Genomic DNA, 17,491 nt, shown 5'->3' on the forward strand with positions numbered 1-17,491 from the left:
AAAAAATTTTGTTGTAAGATTCCTATCATTAGACTAAGTTTATTTTCTTTAAAGAAATATGGTCGGTTTATATTAACATATGTTTGCCACATAAATAAATTTTGATGTGGCACAAGTGTTATAATGATTGTCACATTGAATAAAATACCTGTGACACAAGTGTTTGTTTGCCACGAGAATAATACTGTCGTGGCATTACTGTCTATTTGACATGGGAATATAAATACGTGTGGCATAAGTGTTTATTTGTCATGGGAAAAAAACATTATCGTGGCACTAGTTTCAGTTAGCAACGAACATCATTTTTCCCGTGGCATAATAATTGTTGTCATATCAAGTTTAATATTGAATTTAATTTTTCCTGTAGCAAGATCAAATTATGCCACGAATTTAGAATTCCCGTGGCATAGTTCGTGGCACAAGTGGTGAACTATTGTAGTGGGAATTAAAATAGAAATCCTCCCCAACGGAGTCGCCAAAAACTGTAGTGAATATTTTAAGCATTACCCCTAGCTTGAACCCCACTGTGATCATACACTAAAGTACGGTGGCATCCAAAGGGAAAGAAGATAGAGAAAAAGAGTCGCCAACAAGTTTTTAGGAACTTGTTAATCGTTCATAGGATGAAGCTTACACCCCTTAACAATCCAAGAGATCGTTAACTCCAATAGGTCTGGAACCATGACTGGTAGTTCGGGGATGAAGGTACAAATCCAACCTAAAAGAGATTGAACCTGCCCTAATAATAGGCCTCTACTTCATTCTAATCGTATTCATGTGCGCTTTCTGACTAACACCCAATCAATAGGATTAACCCTAAACCTTTATATCTATGTTGGTTGAACATAAATGCAAAAATAAACTATTATTGGTGATCACTTGAATTATAATCATATTAACCCTAAACAAGATTATTAATTATCTTATTAAGCATGATTACAAGTACCAATTCCCTTTAAACATGCATAAAAGGTGTAATCAAGCAATAAAAATAATAATCAAGCAACATAATAATAATTAATAATCATGATAATCATGTTAAAACATAATAATAGCAGGATCCTAAGCATGATACTAACAAGATTAATAACAAACCCTATTATGTCACAGAGCATCAAAGATCAAATATTTAACCCTAACATGATACTAACTTGAATATTATGAAGAATAGGAAGCATCATACTTTTAATCATACTTGATATTAGGAAGTTTTAGTCGTTACCCTAAACATGATACTAGGAAGCAATAAAACATCCTAACATGACATTAGGAATCATAATAACAACCTAGACGTGATTTCGACATCATAATATCAATAAAACCATTAAAGCACTTACTTCGATGCCTTGTACCTCATACTAATAACAAAATACACGCGTTAGTAACTTCAAGAAAAATAATAAACAAACAATTAAATTAAATAATAATTGAAAGAGAGATTTGGGACTTAACCCTCAAAAATTATAACCTTTCACATCTAGGGCGAAGGCAACTTCAAATTATGCTAGTTGTTTCTTGGTCTTGTGAATGCGGAATTTTGTTTGAGAGAAGGCTAGTTTAGAAAAGAGAGAGAGAGAAAGAGCTTTAGCTTACTAAGAGAAGAGAATTAGAGAATTGGTGATGAAAACGGAGATTTTAGGAGGCTATTTATAGAGAAAATCAGCCAATTGAATAGAAAAACAAATTAGAGTTTCGACGAGGATAAAGGAAGTTAGCGCCAGACGCTGAACACTAGCGCGAGGCGCCAAGCATTAGCGCCAGGCGCTAATTTTTATTTTCACGCGTTTTCTTAATTCAGATAAAATTTAGGCGTAAAGAAGGGAAAAATCGTATTTTCCTAAAAAAAACTCTTTAATTCTAATTAAAACTTTAAAAAGTCAACCAAAGTCAATTTATCAATGCTAATTGAATTAGGAATGGAAAGAACCTTCTAGAAGAATCTAGAAGACTAAAATCAATTTTAATTACATTAGGAATGATAAATCCATATTAGGCCCTCCTCTAGATCATTGGGCCGCATATAAGTATCAAACCGGGCCCAGTTTAGTAATTCGGCCATAACTTCCTCATTATTCATCGGAATTGGGCTTATAATATATCGTTGGAAAGCTCTTCTCAAGCCCCATTTAACTATACCATTATTGGACCCTTGATATGGACTAAACCAAACTAGATTGGCTGTTTTCTTATAAAAAGTTTTCAAAAATAGAGAAAAGAGAAAATAAATTAAAATTATCCGCAATACTAGACTTTCCACACTTTCACTTCATTCGATTATGATTCGACGCGAAAGGTACTCATCAGCGGGTTTTGTTTTGGGGAGACACAAATGGGTGTCTACAGTGGTACATACGGTGCATTCTCAATCATCTTAGGGCCCAAATGGACGGTATTACCGCCTGTATGGCCCTCATACAACGATTGCACATTCCCTGCAGTTGTATTCTTAAAGCTGTTTGGAAAGCTTGAAGTAGAAGCTGACTCAAACACTTGTTGATTCCTCTTGCGGGTGATGATCTCTCGGGCATCAAGAGGTGATCTTTTGTTTCCCACCGGTTGTTCAGTCCGACGGGTATTGTTGGTATTCCTCTTAGGCAGAAGAATCTTAGACCAATCAAGGGTCCCGGCTGCCTTCTGCTTTAGATGCGGAGTTGGCTGCCTATCTCTGACTGAATTCTACTTCTCTAAAGGAGTCTTCCATGCCGATTAACCCCTCCTTGGGCCAGCCCGGATCTTGGGGATCAGATCCTTTATTTCAACCTTGAAACTAGTAATGAATTTCATGAGTTCATCTCGAGTGACTGGAGCAGATCCACCGGCCGTATGGGTTTCCCCTTCCGGCTGTCGAGGGGATCAGTTTGTACCCGCCTGGCTGGCACCCCGCTCCAGAGCGTCCCTAGGCCGGATGCACTTGGTTTACAGAGAGCCGTCACTGGTTATATAGGTTTTGAACTGAGTATCATCGTCCTCTTGGTCAGTAAAGACTTCCGGTTGGTTTACCGGACGCTCAGGAGGTGGTACAGACTCTTGAACCATCCTTGAGGTACTTTCCCCATAGATGACGCCAAATGTTTTGGGTGTTTTTGTCTCTTTGGAGAGTTACGTCACAAAGACTGGTTCGGATGAGCTATACCTGCCAAAAACAACGGAGACTCCGGGTGGTTGGAGCTCCGCCTTCGAAGATCAAGTTAGTAACTTGAAACAGAATAAAGAGTGCGGAAATTTAGGTGGGTATCTTCTTAGGTTCCAAGCTCAGGTGTTTCTCTGATGAGAGAGAAAGTAGGTGAAATTAAAATAATTGAATATGTCCCCAAAATGGGAAAATATCTACTTATTTATAGGCTCATTGGTAAGTGTGCCTCTATCTAGGTCAATTAACCTAGATTTTAGTGGGCTGCGCTGAATTACGACCCTTCTTGGAATTTGAGCGCATGAAGGCTGCCATTCCAGAAGCTATCTAAAGCGGCCACGTGTCAGGTGGCTAGGGGGCCACTTGGGTCAGCCTGAACTTGACACGTGGCCTTCTCTTATTGGGACAACTGTCTAGGGTAATTTTTACCCTAAACAACAACTACTAAACAAACTTCATCTTCTACTGAAGTTGTTTCACAACCCTATTAAGTCACCACAGACTGGGGTACTATATTTTGCACATTTTCATATTTCAAAATTTTCCCGCCATACCATAGGCGGACACGAATAAACGCAAGACAACAAAAAGCGTCGCTAAATTTGAGTATATGGACATGTAAAAGCGTTGCTAAAAACCTACTACACACATAAGGGATAATTCGCGAAATACGTAATTTTCGACACTTTGTATATTAGTTAAGACACATAAAAGCAACGATATTCTCGACGCTTTTTTATGTCCCTTAAAATTTTTGGCTCATGTATTTTCGATGCTTTTTAGTATCGTCGAGAAATACTTTTTCGATGCTTTTTAGCGTGAAAGAAAGGCCTAAAAAGCGTCCAAAATACACGCTTTTTGTAGTAGTGTAGTGATAATATATAGCTAATTTCACCATGATTACATTATTTGACGGAATTTGTGCATGTGCTTTTTTTGAAAAGGAGTATCTAACCTTGATGATCATGCTAGATTTCATAATAGCTTTCAATGGCACGAACAATTGATTTGGATGATATTATTATCGATTAATCTTGTTTACGTTTTTTCTTTGAAGTCATTTGTAGAGACATCTAGCTAAACCCTAGGAAATAGCTTCCTGAGTGATCTTGATTACATATTCTGTTTTCCCTCGCACTGCTTAGTTGATTGAATTCCCTTGAATTAGAAAGTTTATTATCAATGCATGTGGATCCTAAATTCCCTAGTGTTTTGATAATTGATTTTTATTTGATTTTCTAGATTGATTTGACTTCAATAGTTTAGACCAACCCATTCTCTTTAGTTTTCGAAATAGCTTACCCTCAACTTTAGTGAAACCGCCTTCCCTTGGGTTCGACCTAGACTTGCTCTACACCTAGGGTTGGGTTCAGATTTATAAATTTAGTTTAGACTAGGAAATCTAGCTTCCAAGGACCTAGGTTATACCGCCGTCAAGTCAGTGCTGGCCATCGCTCTAGTTCGTCTCCATCCATCACTAGGATGTCCTGATTCTCGATTAATACTTTACCAAGATACCTATCAGGTTGCGACCTCGGCCTCTACGTCTTACGCAGGGTAACGAATTGAGCATCTACATTTTCAATTTGACTTTGCAAATTTTGACCAGCGTTAACAGATGCAGTTTGAGCACTTTGACAGTCAATCTGATTTTGTTGCTCGTCCTCCCGAACTTCATTGAGTTTGATGTTACTTCCACTTGTCATTTTGGAAAGGTGCTCCTTCTTCAAAAAGATACCATCGTGAGCAACAACCACATGATTCGTAGATTTATTGTAGAAGTAATACCCTTTGGTTTCTTTTGGGTAGACCACAAAGTAATCCTTGTGAGATTTGGGATGAAGTTTTTCAAAAATAAATTTCTTGTTATATGCTTCGCATCCCCGCGTCTTTAGAAAAGACAACCTAGGAGGTTTCTTCGTCCGCAGCAAGGATAGTCCCGGATTTTTACAAAAAAACCGTGAATATGAGTGGAGACCAAGCTTAGGAAGGGAAAAATGAGCGCGAATCTAGGTTATTCAGGATTATTCCCCATTTTGTAGGGAGATTGTGGAAGAACTGATAGAGAAGATAAAGATGCCCGACTATAAGTATAATGGAAATACAACACCTATGTACCATGTGTCAGCGTTTGAAAACCACATGGTGTTGTACGCTATGAAAAACTTTGTCTGGTGTACGGAATATCCACCGACCCTAGAGGGGTTGGCAGCTGAGTGGTACGGGGCATCCAAAAAGGATCCGTGTACTCTTAAAACCAGCTGAAGAGGATGTTCATGGAGCACTTTGTCATTCTGGTTGATCATACAAAAATGATAAGCGAGCTTATGTCATTGGTTCTAGGAATGGAGGAACCCCTAAGAGAGTTCATCACCCAGTTCAACAAGGAAGCGACAACCATACCAATCATGAGCCAGGAGGTAGCGCTGCTGGCCATGCAGAGTGGTTTGTTGCCAGTCTCACCATTAATAGTGTATATGGGGCAGAAGAACCTTAAAACGCTGGCCGAGGCGTTGGGAAAAACGCATGAATTTTTAAAAGCAAATGAAACTGATAGGGCAATGTTGAATAGGAAAGCACCAAACCGACCTAGTGAAATGGGAAGAATTCACCGGGGCTGAGAATATGGCCAAGATGGATCATCCCTGTAGAGCTGAGCAAGGTCGGAGGGACGCAGACAAAAAGGTCGGGGTGAGAAGATCGGATCAGACGCGATGTGGTATACCAGGAAGGTTTAACCATTACACCCCGCTCACTCATTCAAGGTCTCATATTTTTAATGTGAGAATAGTTGGTAACAAGTGGTAGAGACCACCAAGAATGGTGAACATAAATCGTGACCAAAGTGAGTAATGCGATTTCTACAAGGACCATGGCCATATCACTGATGAAAGCACGCATTGAAAGATAACATAAAGGACTTAGTCCGAAGAGGATACTTGAATCAGTTTAAGAAACACTCTAACTCTTCTAAAATAAGGGAAAAGGACAGGTCTGGCCATGACCGTACAGGATGTCATAGAGTTCAAGCTAAGGGTAGAGACAGAGACATCAAACCAAAGGGTAGAGTGTATGTGATCAATGGGGGACCAGTGCATGGTGGGACTGTGTAGGGAATAAATTTAAGCGTTAATCCCTAGCTTGAACCCCACTGTGATCATACACTAAAGTACGGTGGCGTCCAAAAGGGAAGAAGATAGAGCAAAAGAGTCGCCAACAAGTTTTAGGAACTTGTAAACCGTTCACAGGGTGAAGGTTACACCCCTTAAAGATCCAAGAGATCGTCAACTCCATAAGGTCTTGAACCAAATAATGGTTCAGGGATGAAGGTACAAATCCAACCTAACAGAGATTGAACATGCCCTAATATTAGGCCTCTACTTTATTCTGATCATATTCGTATGCGCTTTCTAACTAACATGCAATCAATAGGTTAATCCTAAACCTGTTTATCTATGTTGGTTAAATATTAATGCACAAATAAATCTATTATTGGCGATCACTTGAATTATAATCACATTAACCCTAAAAAGATTATTAATTATCTTATTAAGCGTAATTACAAGTACAAATTGCCTTTAAACATGCATAAAAAGTGTGATTAAGCAATAACAATAAATATATCAAGCAACATAATAAATAAAATCATAATAATTATGAAAATATAACCATAGATAAAATAATCATCATCAAAATAATAATAATAATAATAATAATAATAATAATAATAATCATTATAACAATTATAATCATAAAATCATAACCATAAATCATAATTAAAATAATCATATCAACGTTAAAGCATAATACTAGCAAGATCATAGGCATGATACTAACGAGATTAATAACAAATTCTAGCATGTAACTAAGCAATAAAAATCAAATCTTTAACCCTAACATAATACTAACAATCATAAATATTAGGAAGAACATAGGAAGCATCGTACTTTTAATCATACATGATATTAAAATTACCCTACACATGATACTAGGAATCATAATAACAATTTAAACATGATTTCTACATCATAACATCAATAAAAACCATTAAAGTACTTACTTTGATGCCTCATACCTCTTTTTAATAACAAAATACACACGTTAGTAACTTCAAGGAAAATAATAATTAAAACAATTAAATTAAATAATTGAAAGATAGATTTGGGACCAAACCCTCAGAAATTAAACCTTTCACGTCTATGGCGAAGGCAACTTCGAATATGGCTAGGTGTTTCTAGATCTTGTGAATGCGGAATTTTGTATGTAAAAAGCAAGTTCAGAGAGAGATAGAGAGATGGATGGTGAATGATTAAAGAGAATGAGAGAATTGATGATTGCGAATGAAAGCTAGTTGTAGGTCGATATAATTCAAAAATGATTGTTGTTGAATGAAAACGGAGTTTTTAATACGTTATTTATTGAGAAAATCAGCTAAAAAGATAAAATATCAAAACAGAGCATCTGGCGCACCTAAAACAGAGCTGGCGCCAACGCTAGCTGATTGGCGCCAAGCGCCAACACTAGCGCCAACCGTCAATGTCTGGCGTTAGGCGCTAGTCCTGTTTTTGACGCGTTTTCTAAAATCAGATAAATTTTGCCGTACAGGAGGATACGATCGTATCTTTTCCTCAAAAATGTTCTTTGATTTTAATTAAAACTCTGAAAAGTCAACAAAAGTCAATTTATCAATGCTAATTGAATTAGGAATGAAAAGAACCTTCTAGAAGAATCTAGAAGACTAAAACCATTACTAATTGCATTAGGAATGATAAATCATATTAGGCCCTCCCCTAGATCATTGGGCCGCACATAAGGCTCAAATCGGGCCCAGTTTGGTAATTTGGCCATAACTTCCTCAATATTCATCGGAATTGGGCTTATAATATATCATTGGAAAGGTCTTGTAAAGCCCCATCCAACTACACTACTATTGGACCCATATCATGGACTAACCAAACAGGATTGGTTGTTTTCTTAAAATAAGTTTTAAAAAAACAGAGAGAAGAGAAAAGAAATTAAAACTGTCGGCAACACTAAACTTTCCACACTTTCGCTTCATTCGATTATGATTCGACGTGAAAGGTACTCATTCGATTATGGTTTTCGGGAGACACAAATGGGTGTCTACAGAAGCCCCCACTTTGACTGAGTTTGGAGAAACGCGAGTTTCGAAAACAAAAGTCAAAGTATCGATAGGGACGGAGAATGACTCAGAACGTTCTGCGATCCTAAACCACTCTTGTAACGCCGATACCTGCAAAACTAGCATTAGTAAAACAGATAAAAGAGTTAAGAAACGCGTATCTTGCACCGTCGAGCACACGTCTCTGAAAGTAACCGATTGTTTTGATGACCTCCTGCAAGCTAGAGAATACCATCCCGCTTGAAAACAGCTACGCCCGTAATTGCTTCCAATATAGAAGATTTTTTCGCCTGAAACGATCCTCCCCCGCTATGATAATATTCCATGTCCAATGGAATACTATCGAAGATTGCTTCTCTTGAAGCAATCCTCTGTTGTTTGTGACAACTCTCCAAAATCTAGGGAATGCCACCTTGTTGTTTCGATGTTCACTCGTCTCTGAACAAAGAGCTTCTTTTGATATGTTCACGCGCCTCTAAACAAAGAGCTTCTTTTTGATATGATCTTCTGAATGATGTGTCCACGCATCTCTGAACAAAGAGCTTGATAATAGGATTCCCACGCGTCTGAACAAAAGATCTTTTGCATGATATGCCCACGCGTCTCTGGAGCAGAAGAGCTTGATGGAAATGTTCACGCGTCTCTGAACAAAAGAGCTTGAATAATATGCCCACGCGTCTCTGAACAAAAGAGCTTGAATAATATGCCCACGCGTCTCTAGAACAAAGAGCTTGAAAGAAATGTCCACGCGTCTCTGAACAATAGAGCTTCGATACTTGAACGTTTGTTGCGATAACATTATGAAGAAAAATCTCCAAAGAACAACGTTTGTCGATCTCTAAAGCTCGCCTGAACTTTGTTTCCGCTAAAATCAGTATGTCGGTGTTTCTATGATGAGCTAATTCTTAGGCGCTTTAAGCTAAGTGAGACGATCTTTCATAAGGTCGACCACTTATTGTGATTGTAATCAAATTGACTACTTAATCATGTCAAATTGCTTATAGGGGCTAACTGGCGTACCAAGGAACCCGAAATTGTTGTATGAGGTCGAAATCACCTTTCTGAGAGGCTTCGATCTCTGTCGCTACTGAAAAGATCTAGCGCCAAGAATTGGAGTAGGGTCTTCCCTATTCTGCTGCACCTGTATTTATTTTTTAGTATAGAACTTTGCCAATTTCTTCAATTATCTTAGGTTTGACCTAAGGTTTAGCATTGTTTGACTCATTGACTTGACACGACTCAAGATATAAACTTGACTCGCTATGCTTGAATCGGGGTTGACTCGACTCGAAGCGAAATAACACGTGTGACTCGTGACCCGTGTGTGCATTGTATTATGATTGTGCGACTCGAAAAATGCAAAAAAGCAAAAAGTTTTCCGTCATTTTTGTGGAGGTTACCGACTTTCTCCCGAAAAAGAAAGACGCGAAAAAGAATCGAAGTTTTCAACTGCATGTTGAATGAGCTTAGTCAATCGTTGTTTGATACCATCTCTCAAGGTGCAAGGATTAACCCATCCTAGGCTATCTCAACTATTAACTCCATGATGAAAGTATTTGGGTAACTTGGGCACGGAGGCTAAGCACTTCATACTTCGATGCAATGATGATTATTATTGATGAGCGATTTGACAAGGCATGCTTCAGCGTTGTGTTAAGATTCCATGACAAAGGGTTCCAAAGGGAAGTATATTTGGTCATGTATCTGTGATGTGTGTGATAGTGACACTTAAGTTAGGCCGCAAGGACTAAGTGTGTGGAAAAAGATATTATTTGAAGAAGAGTCAAATGGTGATGACTCTTAGGCTAGGTAAGCTAATGATATAAGGATCCAGCCCCCAAGTCTAGCTCTAAGTGAATAGGGATGAGCATTGGAGATCCCTTGATATGATCATGGTTCAAGTGTGTGAATGTGAATATGAATGCATTTTTATTACGGCCACACCTCCATGTGAGGTTGGCTACGTATCCGTTAGGAATCAGGTCGAACGTAGCTCTAGCCGAACCTCGCACAAGTATGTGTATAACTCAAAAAGGTCTTTTTAAGGGTCGTGACGTGGTTAGGCTAAAGGTTATAGAAGAAGGGGATAAAGGATCAAGACCGTAGATAAGCCCCCAAGGTGTGCAACCTTGCTTTTGAATCTTTATATTTTTATGCTTGAGTTATTACTCTTTTTTAGCTCTTTTTGCTTTAGCATTTATTTTATTTTAATAAGTGTGGGCAATCCCGATCATACGGTCTATCACTCACTTGACATTCATGTTTCTCAGGCACGGTACCGAGCACTCGGTAAGAGACGCAATCTGAGACGTGTTCATATCAAAGACATTTTCATATCAAAGACATTGGAACACTTGCCCTTTTGTACACTTTTTTTTCATTTTTTTTTTTGTTTTTGCTTATTTTTGCTATTTTAATTTTTTGAATTTGCTCAAGCTTTCTTTAGAATTGCATAAGTTGCACACCATCCCATCCCAAGGTTAGGTAGATGTAGGTTGAAAAAATGAAGGGACTATCGTTGGACGAGGCTCAAAGTGGTTTATGAAGAAAGGATTGTAAAATTGAAAAGTGAAAGGAGATATGATGTGGCTACATGGGGTGCCTTAAATCATTGGTATACCTTGTGCTTAGTTCGACATGGTTTTTTTTAATATTTTTTTTAATGAAATGAAATGATCATATGCAAGGAAATAAATGCTCATTTTATTAAAAGAAAATATATAATGATCCTACAAAATAAATCTAAGGAGAATAAAAAGGTGCCTATGCTAGACTTATTGGGGAAAGGGTAAATAAAAAAGGAATAGAAAAAAGAGGTCATGAAATCTTGTCGTTGAAGCTCACCTCTTGAATTGTATTGTTTGCTTTATCATCACTAGCTTTTCTTGTAAACTGGAGGTATGGGAAGCTTGTTATTATCAATCAAATGTTGGATAGCTTCCTTTAGCTTCCAACAGCTCTCAGTAGCATTACCCCTACCTTGATGGTCCTTGTAGTGTTCGTCTGGATTCCAAATAAGTGATCTCTTCTCAAGTGCGGAATCTTGAATAGGTACAATAGGAGTAATGAGTCCTTTGGCATGGAGTCGATCGAAAGCCTTATCTTAGCTAATTCCAATAGGGGTTAAATCCTTTCTCAGTTTCTTTCGATTATCCATGGCTAGGATCTCACTCAGGTCGAAAGTACCAACACTATTACTAGAGTAGGTGTTTTTGGAAGAAGAAGGATAGTCGTTCTTTTTTCCTTTACAACCACTGTTACTATTGTTACTAATCTTGGCCTTATTGTCGCGCGGAGGACATGAAGGAGATTTGAATAAATGAGATCCTGAGCACGATCTTCTCCTACAGGTGTGATAAGAAGTGATATCGAAGGATGCTTGGTCATCTTCGATGGCTAGAATCTCGGAAACAAATCTTGAATAGCATCTTTGAGTTTCCAACACTCCTCAGTGTCGTGACCCTTTCCTTGGTGATATTTGCAATGCTTATTGGGGTCCCACTTAGGTGGCCTGGCTTCTGGAACTGGATCTTTAATGGGCCCTATGGGCATGACTAGTCCTTTGTGATGTAGCTTCTCGAAAGCCGTTTCATAACTCATACCAAGTGGAGTGAACACTCTTTTTGATCTTTGGATTCGTGGTTTAGAGGCGTTTGTGGAATGTATGTCCTTAACGGGAGAGGAAGAAGAAGGATGGTCGTTTTTCTTACCTCTCGCACTATTATCCTTAAGAAGGTCATCTTCAATGTCAATGCCTATATTATAGACAACATTGAAAGTATTCAAATGGTGTTGGTACTTTAAGTGCTTTGAATACTTCCCTTCGAGATTCTTGATAAACATCCTCACAGATTCTTTTTCGGTAGGAGCCTTGACCATATTAGCGGAAGTTTCCCTCCATTTATTAAAGAAAGAAGTAAAGCCTTCATTCTCTTTTTGTCTTAGCATCTCAAGTTGTCTATAATCAGTTTCAATTTAAATATTGCACTTGTATCTATCAACGAAAGCATTTACTATCGATTCCCAGTTAGAGGTTTTCTCTTTGTCAAGGGAGAAGTACCATTGTTGGCAAACGGTCTCAAGAGATAGTGAGAATAGAGAAGGGAAAACCTTCTTATCGATACTCTTAATACTCATTATAGTTTCGAAAGCTCTTAGGTGAAAGTAAGGGTTATCTGTTGCCTTGAACTTAGGGATGTCAGTGGCGTTAAACTTTTGTGGAAGAAGTTCCTTGTCTAGCGAGACCCCTTGTGAACTCATGCCCTGAAATTTATAGTCACTAGCTAGCTTGCTCAAACTTTCTTTTATAAGGTTTATTTGTTGTTGCTTCACAGGATCGTCGATCTTGAGTGTGAGTAGCTTCAGTGTCTTAGTCACGGTAACCAATTGGTTCCTAAGCTCAATGACTTCTTCTTGACTTGCCATTATCTTTTTAGCCTTCCTCTTCTGACGAATCGGTTTATCAAAAAGTGAGACTTGAATAAAGAGGTTGTCCTTGATTAATCGCCCTTCTCTCCTCGACCAAGTACTGTGGAAAAGGAATTTGGGGGTATTTATTGTTAATTATTTGACTCAAACTTTATTCAACATGCAATGAATGGAGGAAGTGAAGAAAGATTGGAATAGAATGTGAAGAATATTTAGATGTAGATGGAGAGATATGGAGAATTAGGAATAGAAGGTACCCCCCAACTCAAATATAATGACGGAAAAGACCGACTCATGCGTGAACCTAAGACATGGTCATGGTGACATATACTCAAAGTGTGTGCTAAGACTAGTGAGTGTAGGTGACATGTTAAGACTCGTGTTATGACCATATGGCTAGACTATGTGACTAGACTCACTTAATGACTCGCCAAGGTGTTATTGATAATAAAAATTAACCGAATTAATTAGTAAACTGGTTAATTAGAGATTAGGTGATGACTCGACCAATAATCCAAACTGTCGGCCAAACGACAGGACTGGCGTCAAACTGTGTAGCTTGGCGCCAGACTACAGAGATGTCGCCAGGCGCCACACTCCACAGTGTGGCGCTACAGCTCAGACTTTGGCACCAATATTGGAGCTTCAATCTGGGACTGTTTTCGGTGTTATTAATCAACTGGGGTATGCCTAAAGTCGTACTAGGTCAATTCCGATTAAAATATTAGACTTTATTTACTCAAATTAATTAATTAATTAGGCAAAGTTATTTAAGTCATTAATTTATTTAATCTCTACAAAAGTCAAACAAACGGTTAAGAGAAATATAAAATATATGCACAACAAATAATGCACAATTAGTCAAGTAGACACAATATGATGCAATGCGTTTGCAACCTAACCATGGCTCTAGTTCACTAAAGTTTGGGATATGGTTTAGTCAATAGAGGGTCCATGGTTAATTGTCCGGATGCACCGCGCGGAAGCCCAACCGTGAAGGGTTGGCGCGAGTGGATAGGACACCGCGAGTCTTAGAAAAACTCGCTTCAATGGTTTGGTGAATTCAACATTCTCGGATGTACCCTTTGTTGCACAGAGCGTTCAATCGGGTAGATGAAGCATGAATTCCCAGAGGGTTATATCCATATGTAAAACACATATGGGTTTCAGAAAAGTGAGAAAAAATTCAATCAGTAAGTAGGATCGAGCAAACAATACGAAAAAACCGGTCGACATTATAACGCATATTTCTTGCTCGGTATTGGGGGAAATTGGCGCCAACAAACATAGACTAGCGCCAGGATTTAGCTGTAGCGCCTGGCACCAATGCTGGCGTCTGGCGCTACAGTTAAATGCCTGGCACCAATGCTCTGGTCATTGGCGCTACTTCCCACATGCCTCAACAACTTTCTGTGCTCGATAAAATTTTCCAATTTCGCGCGGTGTTATTTCGGTCCTAGTTGTGAAAGATATTTCTCAAATTTCCTACGTGTAAAATCCTATGTTTTTAACTCATTACGGAGGGTCTTTCCAATGAGATCTTTTTTATGCATATGGCAATAATGTTAATCAAAATTACGCACATGAAATACTTAGAACGTTTCGAGTCTCATCCACTCATTCTAAATCATTGCCGAAACAAATTCAGGAATTGAAATAGAAATCCTCCCCAGCGGAGTCGCCAAAAAACTGTAGAGAATAAATTCAAGCGTTAATCCCTAGCTTGAACCCCACTGTGATCATACACTAAAGTACGGTGGCGTCCAAAAGGGAAGATGATAGACCAAAAGAGTCGCCCACAAGTTTTAGGAACTTGTAAACCGTTCACAGAGTAAAGGTTACACCCCTTAACGATCTAAGAGATCGTCAACTCCATAAGGTCTTGAACCAAATAAGGGTTCGGGGATGAAGGTACAAATCCAACATAAAAGAGATTGAACCTTCCCTAATAATAGGCCTCTACTTTATTATAATAGTATTCATGTGCGCTTTCTAACTAACATGCAATCAATAGGTTAATCATAAACCTGTTTATCTATGTTGGTTGAATATTAATGCACGAATAAATCTATTATTGGCGATCACTTGAATTATAATCACATTAACCCTAACAAGATTATTAATTATCTTATTTAGCGTGATTACAAATACAAATTCCCTTTAAACATGCATAAATAGTGTGATCAAGAAATAACTACAAATATATCAAGCAACATAATAAATATAATCATAATAATTATGAAAATATAATCATAGATAAAATAATCATCCTCAAAATAATAATAATAATAATAATAATAATAATAATAATAATAATAATAATAATAATAATAATAATAATAATAATAATAATAATAATAATAATAATAATAATAATAATAATCATTATAACAATTTTAATCATAAAATCATAACCATAAATCATAATTATAATAATCATATCAACGTTAAAGCATAATACTAGCAAGATCCTAGGCATGATACTAACGAGATTAATAACAAATCCTAGCATGTAACTAAGAAATAAAAATCAAATCTTTAATCCTAACATGATATTAACAATCATAAATGTTAGGAAGAACATAGGAAGCATCGTACTTTTAATCATACTTGATATTAAAATTATCCTAGACATGATACTAGGAATAATAATAACAATTTAAACATGATTTCTACATCATAACATCAATAAAAACCATTAAAGTACGTACTTTGATGCCTCGTACCTTTTTCTAATAATTAAATACACAGTTAGTAACTTCAAGGAAAATAATAAAACCACAATTAAATTAAACAATTGAAAGAGAGATTTGCGAGCAAACCTAAAGAAATTAAACCTTTCACGTCTAGGGTGAAGGCAACTTCGAATATGGCTAGGTGTTTCTAGATCTTTGTGAATGCGGAATTTTGTATGTAAAAAGAAAGTTTAGAGAGAGAGAGAGAGTTGAATGGTGAATGATTAAAGAGAATGAGAGAATTGATGATTGCGAATGAAACTGGTTGTAGGTCGATATAATTGAAAACTGATTGTTGATGAATGAAAACGGAGTTTTTAATACGTTATTTATAGAGAAAATCAGCCAAAAAGATAAAGTATCAAAACAGAGCATCTGGCGCACCTAAAACAGAGCTGGCGCCAACGCTAGCGGATTAGCGCCAGGCGCCAACACTAGCGCAAGGCGCCAATGCCAGCGCCAGGCGCCAATGTCTAGCGTTAGGCGCTAGTCCTGTTTTTGACGCGTTTTCTAAAATCAGATAAAATTTTCCGTATAGGAGGATAATTAGATTGTATCTTTTCCTCCAAAATGTTCTTTGATTTTAATTAAAACTCTGAAAAGTCAACAAAAGTCAATTTATCAATGCTAATTGAATTAGAAATGAAAATAACCTTCTAGAAGAATCTAGAAGACTAAAACCATTACTAATTGCATTAGGAATGATAAATCATATTAGGCCCTCCCCTAGATCATTGGGCCGCACATAAGGCTCAAATCGGGCCCAGTTTGGTAATTTGGCCATAACTTCCTCAATATTCATCGGAATTGGGCTTATAATATATCGTTGGAAAGGTCTTGTAAAGCCCCATCCAACTACACTACTATTGGACCCATATCATGGACCAACCAAAATGGATTGGCTATTTTCTTAAAATAAGTTTTCAAAAACAAAAAGAAGAGAAAAGAAATTAAAACTGTCCGCAACACTAGACTTTCCACACTTTCGATTCATTCGATTATGATTCGACGTGAAAGGTACTCATCACTAGGTTTGGTTTTGGGGAGACACAAATGGGTGTCTACAGACTGTAAATAAAGCGTGCGCGGACCTACGAGTAATGATACATCAGATCAATTATAATGAGAAGCGTAAGTGGTCGCCTCTTCCCCCGCAGCCACGAGCTACATATGATGAATATTAGCAGAAAGGCTTAATCTACCAGCATAACGACCCTCTTGTAGTGATAATGAGAATTGTAAATTGGGAGGTGGATAGAGTACTGATAGATGGTGGCAGCTCAGCCAACATCATATACATCAGTGCGTTCAAAGAGCTGAAGCTTGACAAGAAAGACCTGAAAAGGGTGAGCTACGAAGTCAACGGATTCAATGGATATGGGTTAATCCCGGAGGGTGTAATTGAAATTTCAGTCCGACAATGTGATCATAGGAAAATCGCTCCTTCACAAAATAAGCGGTGTGAATTCCACCTACGACCTTGCCATGGCGTAAACGACCAACTAGGGGGGCAGTCAGCAAAGCTTAAGGGAAGATAAAAGATAGCCCAGCAGTGTTACATAACAGCCCTAAAGCAGCTTTCTAGGATCAGGCAGCAGTCAGGCTTAGCGCCCAAGCCTATTCAGCGCGCTGAAAGGAAATCAAGGAAAAGGAAGCGAGAAGAATATCACAGGGAGAAAAACAAGCAGAAGCTAGCCTGGAAATCTTCGAGTCGACAAAGGAATAGGTAGCTAGACCATTTCCTAGCAGAGAGCACGTAACCATCGATTTCATAGTGGGTGACAATTCAAGGACAATTAGAATTGGAGAAGATATTGACCCTGGGTAGGGTTACACCTCATATAGCTACTAAGGAAGAACAAGGAAATCTTTGTGTTCTCTACGGATAATATGTCGGGAATTGACCATGGTGTGATAGTTCACAAGTTGAATGTGAAAGAGAACATCAAGCTAGTTGATTTTTGCCTCCCCTTTATCAGGGTGGGGGCGGCTTTAAGCTCTGAGGAAAACACAATGTCTAATTCAGCAGCCTTTCCCGAGCTCCTAGTCTTAGAG

Source organism: Chenopodium quinoa, unplaced genomic scaffold (assembly GCF_001683475.1).
Source record: "Chenopodium quinoa cultivar QQ74 unplaced genomic scaffold, ASM168347v1, whole genome shotgun sequence".
In the NCBI taxonomy this organism is placed as follows: Eukaryota; Viridiplantae; Streptophyta; class Magnoliopsida; order Caryophyllales; family Amaranthaceae; genus Chenopodium; species Chenopodium quinoa.